The sequence below is a fragment of the Meleagris gallopavo genome, chromosome 13 (genome assembly GCF_000146605.3).
Source record: "Meleagris gallopavo isolate NT-WF06-2002-E0010 breed Aviagen turkey brand Nicholas breeding stock chromosome 13, Turkey_5.1, whole genome shotgun sequence".
Classification (NCBI taxonomy): domain Eukaryota; kingdom Metazoa; phylum Chordata; class Aves; order Galliformes; family Phasianidae; genus Meleagris; species Meleagris gallopavo.
Genome location: NC_015023.2, coordinates 17,267,986 through 17,285,960, shown reverse-complemented (window position 1 = coordinate 17,285,960; position 17,975 = coordinate 17,267,986). Strand labels below are relative to the sequence as shown.

Genomic DNA, 17,975 nt, shown 5'->3' with positions numbered 1-17,975 from the left:
TGAAACCAACAGCAGGGCAGCTGGCTGAGAAACTACACACGGGTAACACAGGGCACCTCTCGTGCCCATCTAAAGCTGTCCTGCACCGCCTCATACAGATTTCCTGGTCATCTCCCTCCTTTGTCAGATTACTATGAACTGCACTCCCACCCCGGGACGTACCCAACGTCTCACAGGTCTCTGTTGCCTGAAAGTTCAGACAGCACAGTCGTTGCTTTACAATTCAGCTCATTACTGCAAACAATGTAAAGAGCCTGGGTTGGGGCAGCCCCTGCCAAACCTCCTTTCACATCTCCCTCCATTTTGGCACCAATAAGTATACCCTAAATACGGTTCTTCAGACATACACCTACATACACCTAGACCACACTTCCTCTGCATGCTTTTAACAAAGCGGCCATGTGAGACTGACAGAAACCTCCCTAAAAATCAGGATATGTGGCATCTGCTGCTTTGTCCCTGTCCGCAGCTGTTACTCTGCCACAGAAGTTGGCGCTTTGGAGAGACAATGCTTCTTCTGACAAATCTGTACAGTTTGTTAGTTATTCATTTCCTTGTCATCCTCCAGGCGCTCACAAATAGCTTGGTTATTTCTTCCAGAATTTTTGCAGGAAGTGGAGCTGAGGCGACTGAGCTGCAACTCCTGTCTAAACTCCTCAACTCCTGTTTAAGCTAATGACACTGCCTTCCAGTATTCTAACTCCCTTGCACAAGTTCTCAAAGAGAGCCATTGCCTGTTCTGAGTTTAATCCAGCTTTACACATTCCTTTAATGAGGTTTGGAAGTGACGGTTCTAACAGCATCTATCTTATACACTTTAACCTGTTTTTAGTCTACTCAGAACTGAGATCTTATCCAGTTGGCAAGTGCATCAATTATGGTAGCTGTTGTCCTATAGATGACCTTTAATAGAGAGGGATACAAAAACATTTGGCTGTCTGAAAATTATCATTTGCTCTCCACTGAATGGAGACCCCACACTTTTCTTTATTTTCATATTCCTGCTATTGTTCTTAGTACCATTATCTTTGCTTTTTTAATGCATCTTTCTGGCTGGTTCCCATTTCATGAGTTGGCCTCCCTGATTTTTATCAGAGCATGTTTCTGCTGTACTTTAATACTCACTCTCAGCAGTCATCAAGGTGGTTTCTTACACCTTGCATCCTCCTTCTGCTCTGGGATATTTTGAAATTGATAAAAAGATTTCATTTATATAATTATTCAGACTTCAGATCTGAGTAATCCCCTGTAATTCTCATATTAGACATCTGAGATATTCATGGTTGCTGATTATCCTTGTCTTTTAATTGTGTACCGAACTAAAAAACCTACTAGCCTTCTGCATATGATGTCCCACTGCCTTCTGCATTCCTTTTGCATATTCCTTCTCCAGACACAGTGGCAAATGCTGCAACAAGAATTCGGTTTCTTACAACAAGAGTTTTCGCTGTTTTCCTGTCTGTAACTAGAGGCGAGAAAAAAGGACAAACAAAAGCTCAGGCGCCCAGCTGATAGCAGCACCCTTTGTTAGGGGTCTGAGAACACCCATCCTTCCAACTTTACAAGAATAGTTTTGCACAGGGAACCCAGCCCCAGCACGTTTCTCTCACATTTAATAGGCCACTTTAGTAGCACGTTTACTTACTCCTCATCAAACAAGGATAATTGACAGCTTTCCACCCCTAGCATCCCACTCCGAGAAAGCAGTTTCCCCAGGAGCCGCCTTGTACAACCTCAAACACTTTATTACTGGTCAATTTGGGTTTCCTGCCCGCTTTAAGTGGCAGTGCTGAGGGTCTCTAACTCTCTCGTGTCTCGCTAATCAATATAAGCAGTCACTTCCACGGCATTTCCCTGCTACTCAGCAAAAGGGGCAACGGACTGCCACGGGCTGTAAATGACTGGATAGCTTTATCGTTGCATCATAAAGTAACTCAAATTTCAGAAACAGGAGGAAGATCTTACTTTCTGGCTTCTTTTGAGCTTCTCTCTGCTTCTTGCTGTGAGAGCACAGAACGCCGTTGGCCGGGCTCCATGGCCGGGACCCGCTGTGCCCCCTCGGCCACAGCACCGGCCTGGCCCCACCACCAGAGCTCAGGCACTGCTCTCAGAGGAGAGTGGCAGAAAATTCTATCAAGTGTCGACCGCAGCTTTACAGCCCCTGCACTGTGGGTATGAGAAAGTTAGGATTAAACAATTATTGGCTCAAACTCACACAGTAAAATTTGTTTATGAGGTAAATTTTAACAAGAAACAAACAGTTAGTGTTGTTTATAAGCAAACTCAAGCTGTAAAAACCAGGGAATGCTTTGTAAATGCCAGCCCATGGGCCAGATGAGGTCCTGGGGGGAGCTCCCTGCTGTCTGCAGCTGGCTCTCACACGCATACAGATCTGACCGGCTCCAGCAGCCAGGTGCAATCAAAGCCGGGAGCGGTGGTGAAAGGCATCTTCATTTGTTGTTAGTAAAGAGCTCTTCTCATGGGTCTTCCATTGCACGGAATGACCTCCCGGTAACATCCGTATGACAAATGGCCACATTGGCTAGTAAAAGATGCATCTATTATTTAGTACCAAATAACATTAAAAAGACTGTGCTGAACACAGCACTGGTGTGCACGAGGCCGTGCCGGGCGCCACCAGCTGAGCCGGGCGGTGACCAAACGCCCGAAACCCACCGCCAAAGGCTGACGGGCACTGGATGTGTCAGGGCTCCTCAGGGCTCACGAGGGAGCCGTCCCTTCGCCTCTGGGACCTCTGAAGTGTGCAAGAGCTGAGGAACATCAGTGAACGCTGCTGCTCTCACTGAAGTCCTCACACTTGGTGTCCTCTGAGAAGGAAATACTCCTTTTAGCTGATCCAACTTTACTAATCCTTAACAACAAAGAAATAAAAATCAGACTAGGGGGAGAGAAAGGAGGAGGGTGGAGGACGTAACATTATTCTTTTTGACCGCATGCTAAAAAAATATAAATCCTTTAAAAAGTGAATATATGCCAACTGCAAAGCACGGAGGTGAAAAGGCAGGTCTGAACATCCCTGCTCCCCCAGGATCTCTTCAAGCGTGTGTGTTTCTGTGGTGGTTGCCTTGTGGTTTCGTTGTTCACTAGTTTCCCAGAGCCCTATATTTTACTGAAACATAAGTACAGGCCCACCAATTCGCTGACAAGCTGATCTATTGGCTCTAGGACACTGAGGGGAATTATGCTCCCGCCGCCCTGATGCTCTCCTTTGTTTAGAAAAAGAAGAGAGAAAGAGAGAGAGTGGAAAAAAAAATCCTCAATCGTTTAGTACAAGTCATTTTACATGCTGGGATAATGAAGTATAAAAATGCCTTCAAAGGACTGATTTCCTACTTTTAACTCACTACCAGCCGAGCTCTTTGTGAGGCCCTCTGGAACATGCATTCCCAGCCCCACTCAAACAAAAGAGCTGCGAATTCATTAAACTATTTAATTATGCCTTTTTATTTTTCTCCATTAGCAAGCCCTGCCAGTACAAAGTAAATAAAGCCACCATGGTCTTTCCCCAGCAGACACACTGACTGTTTTTATTCTTTATTCAGTTTACAATATAAAGGGCTATTTTTTCCCCCTCCTCCTATTCTTGGCTAGTTTCCTAATACAAGCCCTACAAACAGAAGCATCCAACTGTACATGCAATGCATGGAACTAGAGAGCAGCAGCAGCACTCAGCATTGCAAGCACATAGCCTAGACAGCTTTCAAAGTACCAGCAGCCAGCGGCAGCCAAACAGCACTTTACAGCCAGGCGCGGAAAAGATATTAGTCTTTTTTTATACTCTAGTAAATTTGCTTTTTACATCTATTTCTTTTCAGAAGGGCTTGTTATTGAGCTTACTGTCCACAAATTCCATTGATCTCAGGCTGTGACTCAATCCATATGCTCACGCTTTGACACCAGCACAGCAAGCAAGCGATACAAATCCTGTTCAGGCTACAAACTTATTGATTTTATAGATTTCCCCCAAAGTTGTGATAATGATATATCATTGTTAAATTTGGTAGAACAAACTGCTTTCCCAATCTGTCAATGCGAGCATGAAAACCAATTCACAGCCTTGTTTAGAAGGCTTTCCCTTCAGAAGAATAACTACTGCTAGCGGAAGCAGATCACCAATACCAGCCGCTGGCACAGGCGTGATGGATGTTACCCTTCCTGCTGCCCTTTGCTGACCCACAGCAGCCTGGGCTCCCACCTCGCCTCCTGGTTATGAGAACCACCCTCTGTTTTCAGCAGCATTTTTCAAATTCATTATTTAAAACTTGCAGTATATGTAAACCATAGTAATAGCTTTTAAACATATTTCCTCTAAATATTTTAGATGCATTAAGACAACAAGAAAATTGATTTCTAACAAATCATTTTTGCTTGCTCTACTCCAACGCTCACACAAATGACAAAGCTGTGCTTTTCCCTTCCATGGGAGGGAGACAGAATACTGACTCAGAGGAGCATCTTCACTTCTTGCATCATCACAGCTTCTCCATCTGACAGTGGTGGGAACAATGAAACATTCCATTTTATAACAAATGGCCTCTGCTGTGAAACACAGTTGGCCATTTTCCTCATGGCTTCTTTCTGCCAAAGCAGAAACCTGATCCGACGTTCGTCTCCTCACCAAGAGGCTTCCATTCCTGAGGTATTAGAAAAAGGAAACTCAAGCTGTTTCTCAGGTTCTGAGAACATAGCATAAGAAGTACATCCATCTTTATGTGCTTATCATACCACAGAAAGGCAGTCATCAAAAAAGTCTGCGCGGTGCCGAAGATGCACAAAAACTGTAAACAGCTGTTGTGTTTTTAACAAACCATGAAACAGCTCTAACAAAATGGGTTAGTGGAATTACAATGCATGCTTTCATTCACACATTCTCCTCAACTCTGAACCAATCACTGGCACTCCGAAAAGAACAAAAAAACTTACCAAAGAAACTGAAACCAATCAAGAGTCAAGAATTACAGTGTTCAAAAGCAAAGATTAGGAAATCAATGTGAATAAGTAAGTAACGCCTCTCTTGCATACCTTCTCTCTCCTACCACAGCCTTTCTATCTGCCATTTCTCCCCATTCTCCCCACATACTCCTCTTCAGCACAGAAACAGCAGTTGGTCTCATCTGACATCGTGCCGTTAGTTCAGCACACAGCACTGTGAGAGTTCTCACAGGTTCTCCCAAGACCTGCTGGTGCTATCTCCCCATGTACGTCTGCCCACACCTCCCCGAGCAGTTAGCCGTGCTCCCGGGACAGCGCCTCTGAGAGACATTCATGCCTCCTTTTACTTTGATTTAATCCAAGCTGATAGGCGCTCATCTCTTTTACCTGCTGCGGCTTTTTTTGAACTTTCTGAATGCCCTTTCCACGTATGTCTTTCTGAACTTCAGGGCACTTTACATTTGAGCATGTGCCTGCAGTCTCTGTTGCCTAACTTCCAACTACAGAAGGAACGGTTCCAACACACTCCTCACCTGTCTATGGTATTTCCGCTGTTTTTCTCACTACAGCAGAGACGCCGTGCTGACAGGTGATAGAGAAGAGCCCAACACCAATTTTTCTGGCTTCGTGTTGCTGAGGAGCTGTGCTTCATGCTCACCTACCAGCCTGTAGGCAGGAAGCGGTATCGCAGCATGTCTGCACAAAAACAAATTATTTGCTGGACAGAGGAAGTACTGCCAGTAACAGATGAGGCATTCAGATATCCTTTGTGTGAATAAAGTGAAGACCTTAACAAAGACAAGTGTTATTACTAATCTCGCTTTTATGATGGGAAAGCTGAGACCCGGTGAAATTGCAGGATTTGCCCAAGGTCTCATGAGAGCAGTGATAATGTAATGCACCGTAATGATCTCACTATCAGATAACAAACTTATTCTCCTCTTCTTAAAAACATTCACAAAAGACATGCCCTTGTGATGAAAGGCAAACAACACCACAGGATCTACCAGTGGTCATCCTACATCTTCCAGAGGAGGCACAGGTGCTCATAAGAAAACCATTCTATTCAGCTATCTCCTTCCTCCCCATTCCTTCTGTTCAAGCTCTGTCTCTTTGTGGAGCAGCTATGACTCTCATATCCTCTATTATTCCTTGCTTACAGAACAAATAATGGCAGTTCCCCAATCAATCGGAGCAACTGTAAAGGCATCACGTGCTCCTCTAGCATATTTCAGATTACTTTTCACACTACATGATATATAATTTATATGCCTCCACAAGAGGAAAAATCCAGTGGTGATACTCGGTGGAATTCCCACTCCGGGTAACGCAACATTTGTGAGGATTCCCAGAACCGCGCGTTGCAGGTGATTAGAGGAGAGAACTGCTGCCTGCCAGAAGGGAATTAAATAGGCAACTCCGAATGCGTAATCAGAGCGTAATCATCTAAAGAATATGAGATCATTCTGAAAACTCTTAATTCATTCTTGGCCCCCCAAAAGCAATGGATTCGGACAAATTACAGAATCTTAGCCTTCAATTCATGTTTCTTGAAAAATAGGTCTTTCCTTCCTTGCATCCCACTCTCTCACTCCCTCCCCCCCCAACCAGTGGAAAAAAAAAAAGGAAAAAGAAGAAAGTCCTTCCTGATAATTGCACTGGTCCAAATGTGCAGGGGCTTTCATACAGAATGATGGCTTCCCTTGTCTCCTGCATTTGTTCATCTCCTTTGGGAGGAGCAATTTACAGAAAGCATTATCGATTTTTGCCATAATAGGTACAGAGATGCCTCACTGTCCCTGCTCAGCCAGCTCACTCTCTGCATCACAACTGTCAGGCCAGTTTGTGAAGCCCGTCATTATTTTTTTTCAAGTAAATCCATCATGGGAGTGGGGGAAAGTGATGAAAATAAAATTATTTTCACCTTGCCATAAAAAAGAATGGCCATGTTCCCTAACAGAAATAAGTGCAAATGCTGTCAACTAAGAGAGCGGAAGGGAAATTCAAAGCAACTAAAAGCGGGCTGGGGGAGGAAGGGAAGGGAGGAGGGAGTGCGAGGAGGCATGGCAGTAGCTAATTTACTTTGAACACATTCTGGAATTTTCCTGTTAAAGCCACTATTTACAACTCTTCCAGTTGTTCTCCATGTTCACATTTTTCTGGAAGCACTGAAATCTATCCTTTCTGCAGGTATTTTCTTCGGCTTTTAAGGTGTTGAGGAGATTGTGGGTTTTGCAATGCCATTATTAAATATTATTGGTCTGCGGGATGAAATCTGCCTGTAAACCTCCCTCTGAATACAGACCACCCACCTGCTGCAGAGATTACCAGTTGCACTCTGCTCCTTTGTGTACAGAAAGGTTTGGGGTTTCTCTCCCTCTTCCCTATCACTGGGGCAGGCCAGGGCCACTAAACTCATTTTGTCCCTGATCAGCATGTGAATGTTGAGGGACACTTACTCCAAATACTTCTGAAACTCAGAAAGCCTTTTAGAAATTGCGTCTAAAAACAAACAGCCCCCCCGCCCCTCAGCTGCATTACTGACTCCCAGACAAGTCCTTCGGTATTCATCCCTCCTCCTTGATTAGTTTTTGCTGTACTCTTCATGTTGGTCACTTATCTCACATCTTTAAGGTCACAGGCTGTAGTCCCCTATTCCAGCGGCCCCGGCTTGTTTTTTATTCCTGAAGACAGCCTTGTTTTGGGCTCAGAAGGTTTAATCCAAGAATTGGCTCTGGATCTAATTCCCAGATCCTCAGTTCATTAGCCATGAAAAGTGATAGCTGCTTAAGATTTTTATGAGACATTGTTCCAAAAGCGGACCACAGAAACTGCACAATTGCCTGACACATCGTACAAAGCCCTGGCTGCTTTTGGTACTGACAACAAGGAGCTTGATAGCAATCAAACAGCTTAATGAAAAGCAGCAAGTTTGCTCTTGGTAAGGAGCAGGGAAACTGTGAAGTCTCTTTCCAAGTGGTGCTCCCTGTAAGGGTGCTTTGGATAAGATTTAAATGGCCAGAGTCCTACTTCAGGAGGTTGGCAAAGGGGTACACGCAGTACCTCTCCCTACCCTCACTTGCAAACATCCCCACATCCAGAGCTCATCTGTCCCGTCCCTCCAGGCTCTTCAGCACGCCTAGATATGGATGCTGAAGCTAGCTGTACCACTCCTAGCAGTTGGGCCAGGCACACTGGGAGAAAGCTGCCAGACAGCTGCACAGAAATGTCAAAGGATTTCCTTCAGTCAGGCTGTAGCATAACCCCGGTCACCAGTCCCATGCCCAAGCAATGACAGGGACACAACAGCAGTCAACACAAGGCGAGATGTTTATAAGCAAAGCGGACACTCCGCTGAGTGCAGCATTAATACCAATCGCAGCTGTATTGTTGAGTGGCTTGGGAACCATGAAGGGCCAGCAGCAGGGCTTCATACCACACTGCTTGTTCACTTCTTGTCTCTGGACTCACAGCCATTGCACCAACTGCCTTCAGTCCTCTGCAAACATCCCTGAGCGGATCCTCATCAAACACATTTATGTAGAAAGCTATATACCAAAGTGTAAGCTGTACAGAAAGCAGTTGGCTTCTTAGAACGTGCCTATTAACATACAGTAACACTGCTGCTTACAGTACACAGACAGCAACTTTCATGAGAAAGCTTTTAAAGGAAGAAGGTCAGACCTGGGGCGACATTGGTACAGGGGCTCGTGGGGCCGTGCCACCCGTCCCCCACCACCGAGCCCACTGCAGACAGCACGAGCTGCACGCACCTGGAGTAGCTACAGAAAATCAAAGACATCCTTGGCTTCTCACTAGAAAGCAAAAAAATAAGCTTTGTAATATAGATCAAGCGTATCAAGAAATTTTAGCTCATTTATTAAATGTAGAGAACGGCTATTACCGCTATTTATCTAATACGCTCTGCTGTGCAAACAACAGGCCCAATTTCAATAGCAGGGTAATTCTGTCAATGAATTACCATCCTAAGGGAAAAATTACTTTAAATTAGTTTAGTTTGTTCTTTTGCTCTAACAAGTACATTCTAGATTGTAATTGTTTTTAAATCTCTGCTCTCTGGTGCGGACGCGCTGCCGGAGCAGGTGGCTGCCTTATGGCTCTCGCCCCGCCAGCATCGCGCTGCGCTTAATTCATACATATGTTCAGACACATGCATCCGCACCCACAACAGATGTACGCACAAAAGCACACAGACACATATGTGGCTGCTGTTTCATATAACAAGTACAGTAAAAACATTAGGAAGAGGAAAATTTGGAAAACAGCCTGCAGAAAAATAACTTACACTTTAGCTTTCAATTTTAAATACATTAAATTAGCCACGATCACAGGAGAAGTATGTGGTGAAACCAGATGAGTTCAAGTGTTTGCCGACCTCACGTTTACATTTTGGAATAAATGTTTTCCCATTTCACGAGTAATACGGGCAAACTACCCTCTGGCTTTGGAAAATGCTAATAGCATCGAGTGTGGCTGCAGCCAAAAACGCTGAAGGAATGGCAACTTCCTACCAAAGATTCTCTCATGCATAAATGGGTTCAAATACGTTGACTTCAGTAACAGAACAGCGATTTACCAATTCTTGGTCACTCAAGGCCAAAACAGACATCAGTAAGTGCCACATTACGTCGCATCTAGCCCCGCACAGCACACTGAGCTCTGAGCAGCACCGATCCGCCGGAACCAGCGCCGTGCAAGTCTCCATCAGCATGTGCAAAGCAACAGCACTCAGGTGATCTACCTGCTCCTGTGCGAACTGCTAGAGATGCGAGGACACAGCTTTGAACCACACAGACAAAGCTCCCAGTCCAGAAATGCTCACAGAACAACTGGCTAAAGCACAGCGTCAAGTGCCAGCAATTGTCTGACGGACAGATTCCTTTAGGCAGAAGATCTCCCCACCACAGAGCAGCCAGGAGGCACACAGTGCACGTCCCCGCAGCGTTCCTCCCTTTGCTTCCAGCAGTGGCACTGGACCTGGCTGGATGTTAGCTGTTGCAATCACCCACACTTATTTTCTTTTTAAGAGCAGGAAGCAGGATTTGTTTCCTGCATATTTTCCTTTCTGGTCTTGTGAAAGACGTGAACCCCACTGCAGGTCAACATGCACTTTAGCAGATTCTTCTGCTCTCACATTAGTTGAAGCCTGACAAGATGACGCTACAGTTCTAAGCTAGCCTTTAAGCATGCTGTTAACATTAAGAAAACAATGTAATAAGGAATGAGGAGAACTGCTCGCCTTAGAAGAGTTAAATAGAACTGGAAGTGTAATTTAAAGGAATATTTAAACATACACATAAGGCAAGCAATGCACTCTCCTCTCAGATAAACATCGATGGATTGAATTTCTTTGGTTTTGGTGGAGCAAACTCTGGAGAACTAGTGAAAGATTTTTTTTTTTTTTTAATGGAATTAAAATAGGAAGGGAATATACAAGAAAGTGGATTATTTGTGGAAAAACACTCTCTGGCCTGAATGTTGGGGTAGAAGTGAAGCCTGCTGCGCTTTCTTTGCGTTCAGCCTCTGGCTGTCCAGCTGGTAACCAGATCATGTGGAACACAGCCCTCTGAAAGGTGGAAAAAGATCTGAAATATGAAGCACTGCTGTTTTTACTGCTAATTCTATAGAAAAAAACCCTATAAAATATTAAAGAAAGTATTTAAAAATATATTAAACAAAATTTGTACCATAATAGTTTGACCTGACATCAAAATGCAGCTTACAGCTTGTCTGTCCTGAGTTTCATAGTGTGGATAACAGAGGAACAGGCAGAATGTTCCACACAGCCTCCAGCGTTCAGCAAAATAGGATTTGGGCTTCGTTAAAACAAATTCCAGGTGGAAAATCAGGCATGCTGATAAAAGCAGTGCAGGAAAGAGTGTTAGCTCTGATAGGGTAGGATGGGTATTGAATTCACTCTTAACATTACAAGACTTAATTAAAGAGGTTGACCTGAGGACCCCAAACAGTGACAAGCTAAGATTGCCATTTCTGGTACAATGTGGTATTACTAAATTCTTTTTAATATGACTCCAACTGGGATGTATATAGAATATCCTAATTCAGGGCAGAAGCACAGACCACATTCTGCATTGAGGTCACAGATAAAACAAAGCGCGCTCAGATTCTGTGCACAAACACTAACGTACATGAATACAGACCAGCCATCACCTCTGTTCTATATGAAATTTTTAACTAATCAGAATGCTTTTAAGTGACTTCCTGCAGTCATGAACATCATAATCTCTCCAATTCTGCTTCTTAACCAGAAGAGCCCACGACAGGACAGCTGCTCGGGAACATCCCCACTCCTTGAACCAGCACACACCTGGTCTGTGGTACAGTGTTAACAACATCCTGTCAGCAGTTACACTTGCAACAATTTCACTTATGAAGGAAACAAAAAAGGGCTTAATTTAATAGATATTCCAAAGACAAGCTCTTCTATCACTAATTTTATGGCCTGAACCACATTCCTGTGCCCACTCTGATGCCTATGTTCAGAGCCAATGCCCATCACCCCGTTCTGTCTTCTACTCCCATATTTCACTGTGTTCCAGTAAGCCTCCAAGAAGCTGCACGGACCCAGTTCCAAACTGAAGATGAAATGTTTCTTAGTTAGGATTCAGGGAGAGGAAACCACCCACGAGAGAGGGAGGAGTGGTGATGAGCACAGGTGGTCACTGTCAGCATGGCAATGCGCTGCGTTTCTTTCAAAGTGCAACAGAAAATCAGTTTTCCAAACCAACTGCAATGTATTCCCTCACCTTCACCAATGCCTTCTACACTCCCCACTGTGCCTGTCCCTGAAGGAGTCTGTCATGCCTCAGGAAATGTTACTTAACCAAAATAAAGCACAGATATATAGAAAACCTTGGAAGTCATAGAACTGACAAGGTACGCAAAAGTTAGGGTGTAAGAAAAATACTAAGATGCCATCTTTGCCCTGTGGTAGCCTTCCTTCAGCAAGGCAGGCCCCAGTCAAAACTGGGGAAAAGGATTTTTGAACACAAACGTATTAAATCTAAAAACATCTGGTCAATCAAATTTACAACTAAAGAAGTGTAGTAAAATTTTACTTTGAAGAATAAAGATGTATTTTTAAACGCTTTACATACAGCACTGAAATTAAGGTATGGGTCCATACACAATCTTGCTCCAAATGCGAGACTGATCAGGGACAAGCAGCAAATGAAAGTGAGCCTCTTAGCTGAGCACATCCCTTGTCACTAAAGAGATCTAAGTGCCACGTCATCCTAAGCCTGGGCTCATGCTTTCATTTCAGTGAGAATCACTCACTGGCACACACCTCGTCATTCCTGAAGGGATTGCCTGCTGTGGTCTCATTTTCAGGGGTTTGTTCTGTTCGGTGAATTTTCTGCATAGTTCAACACTTCGAGTTTTCCAGTGCCTTTCTTCAGGAATCTGATCTGATGTTAGCCAGAATTCCTCTTTAACTCAATATTTCCCTTTAATGTTATTATGCCATTATTTATATTGTGGCACCATCTGCAAGTTCTGTGCCAATGGAAGAAATGCCTTGAGGACCTAAGCTATAGCAGAGTTGACATACAGACAGTTTTTGTTGAATTAGAGTAGTTCTGTTTTAAAGGACCTACAGTGAACAAGTCCACTGCCTGACCGCTCCAGGGCTAACGAGAAGTTACAGCACATTACTGAGGCCATTGTCCAAATACCTCCTGAACATTGATGGGCACGAGACACTGACTGCCTCTCCAGGAAGCCTGCTTCCCATGTCAGACCTCCCACACAGTGAGGACATTTTCCCTAACATCCAGCCTGCCCCTCCTTGGCACAGCTGTGCACTGAGGCACAGGCTGCTGGCATGGGGCACGGCATTGTTCCCAACACCCAGCAGCCAAAGCTCACAGCCATGATGCCAGCCGAAGGAGGGTCCACCTCCAAGCTGAGGCTTCTGAGAGTAGAAACAACAACGTAACACTCACAGAGCACAAGGCTTCAGGTGGTATGAGATCACTCTGCTTTGTCAAAGTATGGCATCCCCATCACTTGTGCATTGAGTCCTTGATCACTTTGTTCTCTGTGGCAATAAACCACATACGTTAAATTTACCAGAGGTACAAGATCATCTGCCTTCCGTGTAGACTTGGGTCTTTTATGGCTTGCATGCATACACAAAGGTTTAAGGACCAGGATTCCTCAGAAAAATTCTCACTTAGCTGCCTAATTCTGAGACGCAGCTCCTAATAGCTCCTAACCTTACATTCTGTACCTTAAGTTTAGTTGGATTTACAGGAGGCTCACACCATGGATTCTATAATATACACTTCTGGTCTTCTGCTTCTTCCATCTGACCACCTGTGCAAGGTTTTCTGAACTATACAGCTGACAATCCTTCTCTAAACTCATCTGCAGACCCCAAACTCCCCCACAGAAATCGCACGACACACAGCATAGCGTTCCACATCCCGTAGAAGTATGAGCTGTCTGCCTCAGGGCATTATAGATTCTCTTAATCTCATCTGAGACAAGTGCAAAATGCACATCTAACTTTTCCCTCCTTTAAATTAACCGACTGATGCAAAGAGAAGGATTCACAGCACTGGCTGAGCCTTCATAGCTGCTGCTTCATCTCCTGCTAGGTTTTGGTCCCGCTCTTCAGAAGGGCAGGATGAAGCTAAGGATGGGCTATTTCCTGTTGCTTGTACATCTCACATGCAAACCCCTGATGCTGAAGGGTATAAACTTCTACTTAATGTGACTTTGAAGCCAATTTCCAGAAATAACAAGTATGTTCTCAGACCAGCAATTCAGAGTTACTGGCTGTGCTGTATGACAGACAACAGGCACACCGCAACCCTGCTCTCAGCTCCCCAGCACTGTCTTTCTCCCAGCTCCTTGCTAAGCCATGGAGAGAAGCACCCAGGCTCTGCCACCCCCCCACAGCAGGACAGCTCCAGTGGTGATGGGCCCATCACAGCCAACAAACCACCCAAGCCCGACCCACTGCCTACAGTTGCTATTCATTTATACTTAAGACGTTTTCTTCTCAGAGGAAGATAGCAGTACGTCTCATCGCTAGACAGGGACAAAAGGTTGCTATTCTGTGCTACAAAGACCTCATTCTCAGAACTGTGCCTCAGAACAACTGAAAATGCAGGAAAGTCTGTACAAACGCTCCACTCACTGTCCTACAAGATAACTGAGCCAAAGGACAATTCCACCTGAACACAGCCACGCAGATGGGGAGAATCCCAGAACCATTAACCCGTGTAGCAGCAAAGGGCCATCATTCCACACGCAGGGACATTCCCACAACTGCTTCAGGGAACACCTAGGACAGGTTGGAACAGCGCGGCCTCGTAGGCTTTGGCCAAGAGAGAGCTCTGCACACACTCGGCACAAGCCCAGTGGAGCCCACCACGTGCACTGCCAGATCAGCCTTCTTCTTGGAGAGCAACCAGCAGAACCCATAGTCGGGTGCCCAGGGGGGCACAGGGCAGGAGCGAGCAGCCCCACCCCAGCGGGCAGAGCCCCCCGCCCGCTATAGGGGTCGCTGTGGGCCCATGCAGCGCACCTGGCACAGCGCATCTGTGCGGCACGAGCGCCTGCAAATTAATGATGTCAGCCTGTCTTCATATATCAAGCTAATTTGAAAGGGCTTTAATTTTCTTAAAGGATAAAAAAAGGTTTCTTTGCTAGATTAAACTTACGATTGTCATTCATATATTGTTTATAAGGTACTCATCTCCTCGCTCTGTATTTTTTGTTTTTGATTTTGTATACTAGTTAGCAGTGAAGACTTGTCTGCGTGTATCAGAAGGAATAAAGAGAGAAATGTCCTTAACTGTCAGTTTTAATAAGAGGAGTCAACATGCCTCTATTCAGGTTAAATATTGCCCTGTCACATTTCAATAGAGTCAACAGATTTTTTAAAGAAAAGTCAAAAGCACTGTGTTTGCAAAAAATAATAATAAAAATCCCTACCCCCCACCTCCTTGTCATAGAGTGTCAAAGCCTTTCTTTATTTGGGGGGGGGAGACCGGGGGGGACGTGGAGGCAGGACAGAAAATTCTTTTGTAAAATGTGAAAAATTACTACTCATAATTGGCACTGACATGAAAAAGGTTGGGTTTTTTTGTTAGAAAAACAAAGAAAATCTCTAATTTAATAATCACCTGCAAAGTGTTATTGTGATGGGAACAAAACACACACAATCAAAGTCATCTCTTTTAAGTAACTATAGTGTTTTTAAGCAATCACTGCACTTTACTGCAGCTCATACACATAAACCAATGATGTGCAAAGTATAACAAGACACTCCAAATGACTGAAGTAAAGTTCCTCAAATAACAAGTGACAGGCTACACAGAAGAAGAGCAAGAAAGGATGTGCCACGTAGAAAGCAGTCACCGAAATGAAGTCAAAGCAGGAGACTCCGCAAGAACCAATACACCAAAATCAGATGAGGGCTCGAGCTGCCAGCAGCCCTCATGGACTGCACAGAGCCTGTCCTGTGTGCAGCACTGTGCTGGTGAGGAAGGCGAGGGATGATCCTACGGAAAAAGACAGCCCCCCTAGTGCCCCAGTTTTAAATTCTTAATTCATCTTCTGTTTCAAGTCAGAGGCCATTATTTGGAATTACTTCTGCTCCTCTCCCATTGGTGAGGGGAAACATGGACTAGAAGCTGCCTCCCAGTTCACGCTGCATAAATACCCAATCACAATGGAACACAAAGTCACCAGAAAGGAACACAGAGGTGGAGACCTTGCACAGTGCTGGAATGTGGCCTTCTGCAGTTCTGCATAAGTCCCTAGGCTGGACAAGGCAGCAGGGCAACAGCACCGTGCCCCGCATTTGGCAAATATGTGGGGTTTTGGCAGAAATCCCCCCACTTGCATTACTGCTTATGTGCCAAGTTCTCAAAGCAAAGCTCACATAGGTCAGTGACACCAAAAGCACCTCTCCCAGTTCAGGTAACTCAGATCCCTAAAACCCAGGTGGTTCCCAAGATTCTGTTTTACAAGCCATCTGCCAGATGTTTACATTTCACTTTGCAGTCTAAATTTCGTGAAATGGCTCCAAGATTTATTTGGTGAAACCAAACCCTGCTGCACATAAAGCAGGGCCTGAGTGGAAAAGCAGAGCAGTGTCTCTGTCTGTCCTTGCAAAGGAATGCAGTAATGGAGACACGTTGGGATGGTTTTTCCATCCTGCTGAGTATGCTCCCTTTGGAGCCTGCCTCACTATTTACAAATTCGATAACCAGCACACTCACTGCACACGGGCTGCCTGCCAACTGCCTGCCAGGAAGCACAGCTGGTAAGCAATGCTGGCACACAGTACTCTTCCTCCCAGCTGGCACTGCAACACCAGAGCCCCATGTGGCTCAGAGCAACAGCAACTGTTCTGCACTATGCTGCAAGTCCAGCACTTGGAAACCCCAACTCGACCACAAGCAGCAGCACAAAGGGCACAAGGGGGCTGCTAGGGACTGGCTGCACGGATGCCAGGCAGGTCTCTGCCCCGAAGCCCACAGCACTGTTCTGCAGCAGGTACACATCTTTGCTTGGGAGTACATTCTACCCAACCTTCATTTCTAAGCTCACATTCAAGTGAAAAATGCTTTCAGCATTGTATTTTCTACACATGAAGTTGGTTAAAAAAAAAAATGGGACTGGTTGGTCCCTCCCACCCATCAGCTCAGACTCATGGCAGTGCTGGGCTCCTGCATCTCACAGCTGAGCGTTTCCTGTCATTACAGCCATGGGGACCTGCTCTCCTGGGAAGTTAATTTTCCTTGGCAGTTTTCTCAAATTCAGCCCCTCGTGTGCTTTTCTAAAGCAGACATTGCTAGTGTGACTTCATATAAACAGACAACAAGTATTTCAGAAATTAATCTTCGTCAGACAGGCTTCATTAATCTGTAAATGACTCCAGTTGTATGTTAACCCAAAGGGCATAGCACTGAAATCCTGTGATGTCTTCTGACGTACAAAAGTAGTTCCAAATTTGCAGTCATTATCCAAATGAGCCTCTTGATAAGTCAAAAGCAATCACGTACTTGGTTTGTGAAGAAATCTGCAAAGAAATTTCACTAAGTCCTTATCTTCACATGTAACATATGTTTAATTGCACAGCTCCCCGGTGCTCAGTCACAGCTTCAGTACACTGAGGCATTATGAAATACCCGGCCATGCCCACACTGACAACTGCTAAATCCAGAAATATTCAGCAGTTTGTTCAGAAAATCCCCCCAAAATGACTACATCAGCAGTTGGACTGAAATGACCTGGTGGTGCGCACCACTCGCTAAGGCTTTCTCCTCAGTCCTTCCATTTCTATCATGCTTACTACTTTTCTTCTTCAATTTTTTTTTCCTTAACTTAAACCATTTGTATCTTTCTCATGATGATTCATACAAAATGCTTTTTGGAGTGTTCCCAGAGCTGAGTTGTTTGAGTTCAGAGGTGCTTTTTCAGCACTAAGATGAAAAACATTAGAAAATAACCCAGAATTTCTCTCAATGGTCATCAAAGCCCTTACTCATAGGTGCACGTTTGAGCCCACACACTGTTTACAAGCAGAGGTAGTTTCCCCATTGGCATCCACAGCCACAACATTTAGGTGTGCAGCTGAGTGCTGCCCTTCTTGGTTGGGGGCAGTTACAACGTCTCATGAAAACCAGCACGTGTATGGCGGGGACTCCTCCATCTCCAGCAAACCTTGGAGAGCTTTGCTTTCAGTGCCAGCACTGTTCTCATAAAGCACAACCACTTTCCCTTTTTTTTTTTTTCCTCCCTCCAGGTATGTAATATTTTCAACTTTGGAACAGCACATTTGACTCTAGCAGGAATCCAAAATGCTTTAGCAGGAACAAAACTCTTAAGAGATTACCGCCCAGCATATCCTGGATTAAATCTCACAATTAGGAACTCAATTTGCATTCTCAAAGTGAAATTCATTGTTACAACCACAACCGCGGTTGACACAGTGCAATAAGCTATCGTTGCAGTCA

General features: G+C 44.8%; 1 long non-coding RNA gene across 1 annotated transcript in view; it reads right to left on the bottom strand.

The window, feature by feature from the left end:
* Positions 1-3,788: 3,788 nt before the first annotated feature.
* Positions 3,789-17,975, bottom strand: part of LOC109369850 — a 35,902-nt gene continuing 21,715 nt past the window's right edge. Inside the window, exons 2-3 of the long non-coding RNA XR_002119426.1 lie at positions 5,487-5,649; positions 3,789-4,655 (exon numbers count right to left, since the gene is read on the bottom strand). This is a non-coding gene — a long non-coding RNA (uncharacterized LOC109369850). The remainder of the gene's footprint in view (positions 4,656-5,486; positions 5,650-17,975) is intronic.